This window comes from Prionailurus viverrinus, chromosome B2, assembly GCF_022837055.1.
Source record: "Prionailurus viverrinus isolate Anna chromosome B2, UM_Priviv_1.0, whole genome shotgun sequence".
Lineage (NCBI taxonomy): Eukaryota > Metazoa > Chordata > Mammalia > Carnivora > Felidae > Prionailurus > Prionailurus viverrinus.
In genome coordinates, this window is record NC_062565.1 from 88,334,622 (window position 1) to 88,347,003 (window position 12,382).

Here is a 12,382-nt window from a genome sequence, read left to right on the forward strand (position 1 = left end):
GCAGGATTTTTAATTTATAAGGGAGAGATTGGTTTTCAGTTTTCCCCCCAAACATCATAGTTCCCTTAGGTTGAATTTTGATGGGCATAGAAGATCTGAGAGATCAGCATTCTACTCTTTGATGAAAGCCAAGAGAAGAAATATTCTGCATTTCTGTTCAGAGCAGATCCATATGTCCAGGAAAACAGTAAAATTGGTCATGTGTTCTATATCCTATAAGCAATACTTGATGTATACAGTGAAGACTCATAACTGAATATAAAACCATCACACTTTGCCTGAAGGTGGCCTCATGGGTACATATTTTCTACTGAGGCATTTCTGGGTCCCTTGTAACACATAAACTAGTGATAAATTAATTTTTAGATTTCTGCCTCATAGAAAATCATCAAGATGATTTTGGCTGAGAAATGTTCAAAGTGGGTATTACCACTTACCCATCATAGCTATAGTACCATCACACACACCCTCCCACCCAGACACACACACACACACACACACACACACACACACACACACCCTATATCCTATGTTATATTCTCCTATTTTATCTGGTTTTGAGCAACATGATTTCCATCTGAAAGCATTAGGACAAATTCTCTGAAGAACAAGCTGATAGAAAATGTAGATATTCCCTATGACATATGAGAACTTGGGCATTAAAATATTTAATCTGAAGTCACACTTTCTGACAGTGGTTTCTTGGGTAACCTACAGTTTGTGACAATTAAATTTTACAGTCAATGTATAGAAATTGTATTTTCATACTTTCTTGGGGGAAACAAGGAAAAGTGTTTTCTTTATGAGGTACATAATAAGAGCATCTTCAGATGTTTTCTAGAATATGTATCTGAAGTGAGAGGAATAAAGTTATATTCATTCATATGTTCTACCTTAAGGCTAAGAGCAGGAAGATAAGGTAAGCCAGACTTTTTATAGATTGTGCCTGAGTGTTTATTCTTGTCTGGGGGTATCTCTCCTTATATCAGATTTTAAAATGAATAAAAATCTAAAGAATTAATAAGATATACATTTAAAGGACAAAATGTGAAAAGAAATTTTAAAAATTTTGTTTACTGAATGAAGTCTCCATCTTTCCTCCCCTCCCTGGCGTTTTCTATGTTGTAGAGATAATACGAATGATAGTCTGACACTTTAACTGGCAGATAAACTAGTTTATGTTTTAGTGTAAACATGCTCCTGAATTATTTCATTTCTTCAGCTACACCCTACTGAAAGAATTAAGTTAAAATATGACCCATATTTTTCATTTTCCTTCACTTATAGCAGGTTTTTCCAAACAACAAAATCTTCCTTTTCCTTTATGGTTCTGGTTTGTTTCCCAGGGCTTCACCATCAGCGTCTGTGTTTATCTTCTTTATCAAAACTTAGTCTATGAAGTCATTTTTGATCATTTCTATGTAGCTTAGCCTCACAAAATCTATTATTCTGAAGCTAGGATAGCCTGCCACATCCCGCCTCTGCCTGCGCTGCATAGGCACTTTGAATGATGACAGATCAGAGAAGATGGGCCTGAATGCATAATTATTGTGACCTGTAGTTAATGTTAGTTGATAAAAGTAGGCACACATAATTAAGAGAACATGCTTGATAAAAACAGGCAGTTTATTAAGGACCTGGGTGGAACAACTGTGAGGAGTTACAAGGATTCATAAACTTCCTTTTGCCTCCTTGAATGTCAGTGTCTCCGATTGTCTTTGCAGTCAGTGTTTAAGGTTTGTCTCATGCATAATAATCTCTCTCTTCCCCCCCCCCCCCGCCCCATTCTAGAACAGTTTTGCCTTTTCAACTAGTTACTGTTACCACCATTTAATAAGAAGGCTTTGCTGGGCTTTCTAATCGAAAACTTGCTTTTATCTTTCTTCATGAAAGAATTGAAATGGCTTCTTTCAGGTTGCTGTAGCCTCTGGGGAGATAAGGACCCTGCGGTTAACAGGATGAGAGATTTTTGTTTAGAAATTTTTATTTAGACAATGAAAAATGACCTCTGTAAACTCAAAGCTATCTTATTTTGGGGCTTTAGGCTTCTGGCAGATAAATCAATTGGGCCCTTGGGACAGCAAAGGAAAAACCTTTGCAGTAACTATGTCAGGGCAACGCAATAGATTTGTTGTGAGTATGCAGTTGTATTGAATGTAGAATGCACTTAAAAATAAATATCATTTTATTTTCTATTAAATATTCAGGATCTGGATTCTACTCTTTTCAGCTTTTGCAAAGAAATATTTCTCTGTGTGATGCAAACTGGAGAAAGCAGGTCTTTTTTTATGTATAAATTATGTGGCTATTGTTGGTATTTTGATTTTGACTTTTTAATTATTTACCTGTGCATTCTCTAATGGGGACTATTTTTGAATTTAGATTCTTAAAGTTATATCCTTATATTTAAAAAAAATCAGTGTTATCAACTGCTCTTCTATGGGTAAACAATTTCATTGTTACCTAAATAATACAATAGTAGTTTGTCTAAAATATGCTTTTCCAGATTGTTGCAACATTTTTCACACCTGTTCCTAGGCTCAAGGAGCTTTGCGGATCTTCACAGCATGAATTTGCGCTGCACATTCACTCGCAAAAGAAAGAGTGTTGCACTTGGCTGTGTGCTTTTTTACCTATGTCATGTAGAGTATGGATTCAGGGTGAAAAGTTATGCAGAATGATCTGTAAATTTGACAAGAAAGCAAAACAGGGGTCAGACGCTCACTCAATGTGCATGGATTTGCAGTTGTTACTGATAAGAGTGTTAATCAACATAGTAAAAAGCAGTTCTGAAAGGGTTAACTGTTTTTTTCATTGCACATGAAACCTTCACACACATTTTGCAACGTCATTAAGACTATAATGCAAACTAGTAAAACACATGAGACCAGAAATTAAAATATACTGGAAAATAGAGGTGGAAAGTGATGTAGCAAATATCACATGAGGAATCACAGTCAAAACAGTAGAAAAGACAGAAGTGAGATTAGAGAGATAACCAGGGAATATTTTTTAAAAAGCCATGTTCCCCCTTCTAGTTTTTTACTTTAATCATGTCTGACCATTTTGGAGTGAGGGCAAGCCTATTTGGTAAACCTCTTGTATATGCTCTCATTATTTTCTTTAAATCTCCTTTTCATTTTTTCCCACCTCACATGCAAATTTGATTAGTGTTAGGCTATGGTCAGAATTAATGGATAAACCATGTTTTACTTATTTTTACAAGTCCCTCCATTTAGAACTCTGAATAACACACAAATATACAATAGAGATATTACTTAAATATCCATGATTTGACCACAGTGACTCTTTATAGTGATCAGATGTGGGCTTTAATTTGGGGGACTTGGGAAAAGATAAGTGGCCTATATTTGTATTATGGTTTTGTTGTCCAAAAAATAATGGTCATAGCACCAATTTCAATGTATTGCTCTAATACATGTAGTAACAGCAGGTAAAGATTTTTGACACTTGCCTGGGTAGACACTATTTATGTGTATTCACTTATCTAATTTTCACAAGAATCCTATGGGATATATGTTACTATAATAATCCCAATGATTGGAGAAACAGCGGCACATAGAAGTTAATTAATTTATCTACTAGTAAGGGGCAGAGCTGGTAATCAAGCCAAGAAGACTTTGCTCTTAACTCTTACACTGTGGCCCTCTATGCCAGGTGCACACTGCATTCAGTAAGCATAGACATCCCATTGCTTCCTTTCACTGGTGTACAATCTATTGACCAAAATATCTGCGATCACTTCTTATGCTTTGGATGTTAAAGAAACCTATACATTTAAATTTAAAGGTGTAATTACGTTATTAGACCAAAGTATGCCTGTTTATACCCTTTTTCTTAACATAATACATTGTGAGTATTTGGTTCAATAAATCATCAACATTTACCATGTCCCTAATACCACACGGTCTGCAGTGGTTATGTAGAATGAATTTGGATGTCTCAGGCTCTTCACCCATAAACATTTTAAAAAGATGGAAAGAGTAAGTTTACTTAAAACCAATAGAAAATGATTTAAAATATTACTATCGATTGATAATTTAAATAAAATCACTGTTGGGCTATATAATGCAGATAATAAATCCTGTGAACTATCAGACTGAAAGATATTATATTTGGTTACAATGATTAATAAATGCCTCATGGAAAAAAATTTTGAATATAAGTTTATTAGACGCTGTCTGAAAATTTGGTTCTCCATACACACATAAATGACATAAAAGATCAATTATATTTATAAGCTATTAATAGGATCCATGCTTATGAATCTTCACTGGTTCTAATATCTGACTTCTTATTTTTAAACTTTTGAAAAATCATTGTAAATTCAGGGGTGGGCTTCACAAAGCTATAAAACAATTGTAATAATCACCAAGTCAATTTACTAAAAGTCCACACATGCTCTCTAAGGTGGTCCCCAGACTCCCACTCAGGACTGGTTATTATGCTTAGTTATGTTTCCAAGGTAACTGTAGATTCAAAATACCAAATAAGAAAGAAAAAAGCAGACTTTCAGGGTCATACAGATGACACTACAAAGTCCTATGCATTATTGGTTGTGCCTAGCTCAGTGTCTTCTGTTGATGTCCTGTAAATATGTGTTGAGTAAAGTGGCAGTAAGGAAAGAGAAATCAAATTGCGAAAGTAAGTAGAGAAATAGGACTGCACAAGAATCTATGATTTCTTACTACAAGAGCCAGTGCAATGTTTTAAAACTCTTAAAAGCATTACTTTAGATTATTTTGTGTTTATAAACCATGAGATTTTCTTATCAAATAAGGTTGACTTCTCCTCTAAATACTTTGTTTAAAGCACCAAAGTTTCAAATTATTTGAAGGCTTTAATAAAAGATCTTAATATTTTAGCAAATATTTAAAAATCTAACCAAAGGAGATAGAAAATTGAAACAAAGAGGTAAAAGTGAACATCAAAATAACTAGTAACTAGTGACATAGTGATGTTGAGAAACAAAATAATCAAGACACTAAGATAAATGGGAGTATCAATCAAGGTCCCATCCGGAAATAGATGGCACATCTGCTTAGGTAAATTGAAAATTGCTATTCTTAAAGGGACCATTTACAAAGGTGTGGATGAGGTGAAAGGGAATTACAAAAGGTGGAGTTCGTAAAAATAAATAAATAAATAAATAAATAAATAAATAAATAAATAAATAAATAAATAACAGCTGTTGTCACTTCGGTCCCAAAGGGAGGAGAAGGAGCAGTTACCAAAATCCAGAGAGAGAGAGAATTACCTTGGAAGTAGTGGTGAAGAACATAGTCAACTGAGGAGATCTGGCAGGGGAGAAGACAGGGCAGTAATATCTTGAGGTCATTCTCCATCTTTCCAATCTGTTGCTGGTGCGCCTCACTAACTATATCCAACTCTAAGATGGAAGGCAAGGAAGCTTGTTGATGGAGTCTATCTAGAGTCAGCCTCTTATGGCAGAGAGCAGAGTAGAGAGACTTTGGAAAGATCAATGGAAGATACCTGGCATTATGAGCAAAAGTCAAATAATGTCTTAAAGCCTAAAGCACTGAGCAATAAAGATTTTATTTAAATTATTGGTGAAACTTAAGAAGCAGTAGAAAAATTGAAAAATTTGAAAAAAATGGTTAAAACTTTGGGAAATAAAATTCTGAAAAACACTGAGAGGAAATGTAGAATTCTATAAGTAAAGATGAAGATACAATTTTGTGTGTGTGTGTGTTGTGTGTGTGTGTGTGTGTGCTTACGTGGAACCAGAGAAGGAGGAAAAAAAACTATAGGCTAGAGGATATTGATTTGGAAAAAAAGTTTATATTAAAATTTTACTTCTATGAGAGCAGACTCCCTAGTATATTCAGACACCCTATTTTACTTTGTAGGGTGAAGCCAATGAGATACAAAGTGGAAAGGAACGCCAATACTAAATAATCAAGATAAATATTTGAATGCAATATTTTTTAAAAATGTGAAAAAATCCACAATGAACAAAATATTTAATTTTTTTTTAAATACAGATTTCTCTTTCTTTTTATGATCCTGCATTATAGTCTGATTGGTGTAGTAGTTTCCAATTGATCCTCAGTCTTCCAGCTCTGTGAGTGCTATGGCCAGCACTGGTTAGGTTTATAAGGGTTGAACATGGCATGCAAACATATTGAGCAGTGTGGGGTTTTTATATGTAACCATGCTTTTGATTGTAAAAACCATGGTTTTTATTGACATTTTCCACTGGGCTCAAAATATGGGAAGATATTTGATGAGTTGTATAGAGGGGCATACATTTTTCCTTTTGCCTCAGGCTCCAATATGATTCAGCTCATGACTGTTGAACACTGTAATACATAGCTGATAATTGATGTTTATTGAATGAAAGAATGATTAAATGAATTAATGTGGTCATTTCCTACTCCAAATATGTATTACATATTTGGTGTCCCTTCCAGCTCATTTTTTTTTTCCCTTTGGCTGCATAATTTATGGCCTGCTCTGACATTCTTACTCAAAGTCACAAGGGCAGGTTTAAGGGCATGATTAGGGACATATAGATGCTCAAAGAAGGGTGTTGTAAAGAACTCATGAATAATCTACTAGGTAAGAAATTTTCATAATAACAGTTTACCAAAATTGCCAGTATTTTTTGTTGTCATTGTTTGTTTTGTTTTGTTTTTTGTTTTCATTTCTGTTACTACTCTTTACCTGGAATCTTCCTCAGTTTCTTCTCAATCCTATTCAATGCATGCTTTTCATACTCTATTTGGTTAAACATTGTGAATGTTTAATTTTAAATAATCATATATCAGTATGGGAGAACTTTAGATTTGCGATATTCTAAATTTCCATCTTTCTTTTCTTAGTTGTTCCCTCATGTTATTCTCAAGTGTGTTTTTTAATTCATTTTGTATGCTCTCTTGTTTGGAACTATATATATCTTAAAACTATATACATCTTAAAACTCTCTGCAATACCTGGCAGATCAGGGAACAATAAATATTAATTAATGATAATTGTAATAATAATGAGTAGCAATTTAATTTGCTCACATATTCTGCCTTAAGACCCCACTGGAATAATATGGATTTTTACAACAAGCGTAATTTCTTGTCCTTGAAAGCCTTTTCTTTGGTTTCCATTTTAATGTCTCCCATTATTGTCTTGTTAGACATAGACGATATGAAGACAGACTCTGATGCATTATTTATCTTTCCCATAACTAATATCTGGGAAAACACAAAAGTGAAATTTGACATAGAAAAACTTTTATCTAAGAGCCAGATCATATAAATGCATGTGGTTAAGATGCATTTTTCAGAGTTTTTTGGAAAGATTATGTGGAATGTTGATTTTGTAAGTAAATAAGAAACAGTGTCCTTTGTGTCTTATATATTATTTATGATTCTATTTTTTTAAATATTTTTTCACAAGAATATTTTGCTTGATCTTCAAATCGTCCATGTGTTGGGACTAGTTCACCTACTGGTCCATATCCACATAACTCATGCTTTACTGTCATAGACTGATGTGACACAGTGTAATAGAATATGATGCATTGCCTGAATTTAAAGGAACATGGACTATTTCTGGATCTGCTGTGCAGCATAAGATCTGTATCACATTTGAAACAAAGCTAACCAAGCAGACAGAGCAGAAAGATATGTATAGCATCCATTAATCAGGGTAGAGTATATATTTTTTCAGCATCTTACTCTATTTGCCTGGTATATTTTAAGTCTGAAACACAGAACAAAAATAGCCTTAGTGACCGTTCATATTGTTTTTTACATTACTGTCCTTAGAGAATCATCCCCTCAAAAAGATGAAAGCGATTTCATTTTGATTAAAAATGGTTAAATACGTTGTATTACATATATTCCTTCATTCCACCTTTTCTCACTGGGGAAACATTAAATATTCTGCAATATATGCATTTTGATTAATAAAGAAATATATGACTATTAGTACCAAGCTGAGCTACTATCTGCCATTTAACCCAATCAAATTCAAAATAATTTAAAGCATGTTTTTTATAAGAACTGCAGGTATCAAATTATGTCAGATTTGAACTAAGGAGAATAAATAAGGTAATAGAATTAACTAAAAGAAGCATATTTACATAAGTGTATGAAGTTATAGAAGACCTTCAGTTTAAGTAATACTTTAGAAGCTCTTTGAGGCAGAACTGCCACACGTGCTCTAAAGAAGGCAACTTACAGGGGTGCCTGGTGGCTCAGTTGGTTGAGCATCCAGGTCTTGATTTGGCTCAGGTCATGATCTCAAGGTTGGTGGGTTTGAGCCCACATCAGGTTCTGCACTGACAGAGTGGATGGAGTCTGCTTGAGATCCTGTCTCCTTTTCTCTCTGCCCCTCCCCCACTTGCTCTCTGTATCTTTCTCAGAATAAATAAAAATAAGCTTTTAAAAACAAGAAGGCAACTTACATCTCTCTCTGTTTTATAAGGTATGTTACCCATTTTCAAGTTCTTTTCATATAAGTTTACCCCATCTTTCCTACATATTTTAATATGTAAAATCCTTGAAGTCGGGCCACTGCTTCTTTCCTCCATTCATAGAATTTATTCACCCAGATTAGAGAAATAGGAACTACCAGATGTCAGACTGGCACATGTTTTCCCCATTTGGTCCCCCATTCTGGAAAGAGGTAGTAAAATACCTCTAACCTTACTGCAGTGAGGCATTTACTATTCAGACCCCACCCTTATCCAGAATTGCACTAGTATTTTTCAGGGTTTTTTTCCTTATCCATATGTCCTCTCTCCTGCTTTGCCTCATAGCTACATTCCATTCCTCTGAGATAATTACCCCTTGACCTTCCGGTTACTGACAAAATTACTTCTCAACGGTCTTTAAGTGATACAAACTATCAAGTACATGTAGCTTGCTCCCAAAGCTTACCTCCATCCCTGACCTACTCACATCTTCCCAGATGCACTGAGATCACCTGTCTTTAGAAATCAGCCAGATGTGTTATGTCACATATGTGTCTTCCACCCCAAAACAATCATCTGTTCACCATTCCACCATGCCCATTAACCTTATCCTACTTTCCCAACTGGCCAACCTGTGCAACATGACTGGACACCTGAAGGTTGGAGAAGGGAACGTATGCTTGTGGGATGATGTTCAGTATTTATTTGATCTGTTCAGTTAACATGATCCCTCACAGCCAGTCTGTAAATAACATTTAGCAATTTTCCTTATAATTTTTCTATGTTTCCCTCCCCATTTTTTGTCTCACACCCACCCTGAACCCAGATGCAGACCCATTACTACATATGTGGTTTCTTCCCTCATCATTCTCATGCTGCAATCTATTTGAGGTGCAAAGGCTAGAATAATCTCTCACACATCTGTAATGTTTCCTTTCTCCTTACTGCATAAGAATGACACTCTCCCATCCTCTTCCTGTCCCTTTCATCCCAATCAACTATATTTTTTTCTTAGTCAATTTCATGAATGATTCATTCAAGTCTATGTAATCTGTTGTCTGCAGAGAAATTGGAGTTTGGAAAGGAGAGAATTGGAAAGGAGAAATTCTCAGTTTCTTTGCATTTTTCCCTTCCCTTCTCTTTCCTTCCTTTTGTAAATGTATCCATCTATAGCCTCCTCCCCTCCCCTCCCTTCCCCTCCTCTTTCCTCTCTCTCCTCTCCTTTCCTTTCATCTATCTCCTCTTTCTGTCCTTTACTTTCATTCATTAGATACTTATTGAACACCTGATATGTTTAAGTACCTTGGGAGCTAGAAACTAAATCAACGTAATCCTACTTCAACTCAGGGAAGTAAGTAGCATGACATTAATCCTCGCAGCACATTTGTTAGGAAGTATTATTATCTATATTTCATAGAAGAGGAAACTAAAGTTGAGAAAGCTTTCATAATAAGTGGAGGTCACAATGCTAATAACAAATAATCTGAGATTCAAATCTAGGCATTCCCAATTCCAGAAATCATATTTCCCCCCCACAAAACTACTTGATTGAAATCTTTGTCCACGAAATCTAAGGTACTAGTGAAGATATGGACTTCAGAAGATATGGATAAATGAATCCGAGGTCATAAAACAAAGCCAGTATGCATAGAGGTAAAGAGGGGACAGTGGGATTTTGTGAAATAAACTGGAGGAATTAGAGAGGAATTTGTGCACCACTTGGTGAGGAGGTCTTGTCTACATTCACGACCTTGCCATCTAAGGGTCCTCTGCAGTCCAGTGCAGGTCCTCAGATGCAAGAAGAAGGTCATAGCCATGGAGCACTGCAAATGGGGCAACAGCGTCATCAGGGTGAATGGGCAGGCCCTGGAAGATTGAGCTGCTCATGCAGCAATACAAACTACTGCACCTGTTTTTTTCTGGGCCAGGAGTTGTTTGCCAGGGTGGACATCTGAGACTGAGTAAAGGGTGGTGGTCATGTGGCCCAGATTTACAATCTTCCAGTCCACCTCCAAAGCTCTGGTGGCCTATTATCAGAAATACGTGGATGAGGCTTCCAAGAAAGAGATCAAAGACATCCTCATCCAGTACGACCAGATTTTGCTGGTTGCTGATCCCTGGTGCTTCGAATCCAAAAAGTTGGGCGGTCCTGGTGCCCATGCTCCCTATCAAAAATCCTACGGATAGGCCTATTGTGAGGATCAGGGTTCACCTTTGTAGTAAGTAACTGGTGGGAATCAGGGTTCACCTTAATAATAAACTATTGTCATGGGGAAAATAAGGAATATTTAGGACATAAAATGGTAGAATTTTATGATTAATTTGGTATATGGATTATAGGCTAGAAGGTTACTATAATGACTCAGAGGCTTCTGCCTTACATAACGGAATGTTTGATCTAGAATGGGATAAGGAGGTAAAATATTAATTGACTGCATGTGCACGTGTGAGACAGAAGAAAATATAGAATAATGAAAAAGAAGTATAGGACCAAGTTGTGAAGAGCTGCAACATTGACAGAGGGGCGATCTTAGTCAAGGGCCAATGAAGAGGAAATATGCTAGAAAATACGTGCAGGAAAACAACAAGGGGAGCAGAAGAAAGATTTTAAAAGAAGGAATGTAAATAGCATCAAATGCTATTAAGATTAACACTGAAATTTTTCATCAGATTTGGCGACTAAAGATCATGGCTAACCTTAGCAAGAGCTGTTTGAAGGGAAGTTTCCAGAGGTCAGAATGGGAATGGGTAAAGTTAGAAAATGGAGTCTGAAAGAGCAAGGGATCCTGCTATGGAGAAGTAGTGGTGCTGATCAAGAAAAGTTTTTACAAGAAGTCATATTTTTTCCTGTTTATCTTAACAACTTTTTGAAAAAAGAATTCCAAATAATTAAAATAATTTGAGAATGTAGACTTGTAGTATAATTTCCATATGCGTATTTAACTAGTCTCATATTTTTCACTAGTTTAATTCTATCTTTATTACTCTATTTTAAGATCCTTAAAAGGACAGATTCATAAATCTAATTATTTTATATCCAATTATAATCTTATTTTAATGTAGTACACGTATCAATATTGATCAATTAGTCATCAACTATTTATTGCAGATATACTATACATGAAATAGTTTTCTACTACAGATGGAAGTTCTCTATCATAACTTCACTTAATATTGTGTTTTCATTCAAATGATAACCTTAAAGTAGTAATTAATCATATTTTAGATTATGCCGTGAAATTTGAGTACCCAGATTTGCATTTGTAGTTTGCACTTTTTTTTTAATTCCCATATAAAGTCATGATTTGCTCTATGAAAAACTTTGTATTGATTCAAATGAAGGAATGTTGGGGGAAATTACATCCACATATGTATGTAAACCTCCAGATCAGAGAAGGCTATTCTGTGTTAACAGAATCACATTTGGTTAAATAACATATAACAATAAATAGATCCATCTGTATAGGTACCAAGTTTTTAAAACAGCAAATAATGAATATATAATGAAATTTCATTTCTTTTTTTAAATGTTTATTTATTATTTTTGAGAGAGAGACAGAGTAAGCAGGGAAGGGGCAGAGAAAGAGGGAGACACCGAATCCAAAATAGGCTCCAAGCTCTGAGCTGTCAGCACAGAGCCCAATGTGGGGCTCAAACTCACGAGCCGTGATGTCATGACCTGAGCTGAAGTCAGACACTTAACCAACTGAGCCACTCCGGTGCCCCATGATGTTTTATTTCTCATTCTAATGTCTAGCAATAACAGATTGAATATCTATTTGAAATAGAGTTTAATAGCAATAATATAAACATCTTATTCAAGGAAAAATGCAACTTTAAATAATCAAATAATACCTTATTAAATTAGGCAGACTCATGGTTAAATATGAGATCTGTTTTTCTTGAACCAGCAAAATATTGAAGTCA

The 12,382-nt window shown here is 35.2% G+C and overlaps 1 pseudogene; it reads left to right on the forward strand.

Annotated features, from left to right (window-relative positions):
• The first annotated feature begins 9,048 nt into the window (after window positions 1-9,048).
• LOC125166475 (40S ribosomal protein S16-like) lies at window positions 9,049-10,642 on the forward strand (annotated as a pseudogene).
• Window positions 10,643-12,382: the final 1,740 nt, after the last annotated feature.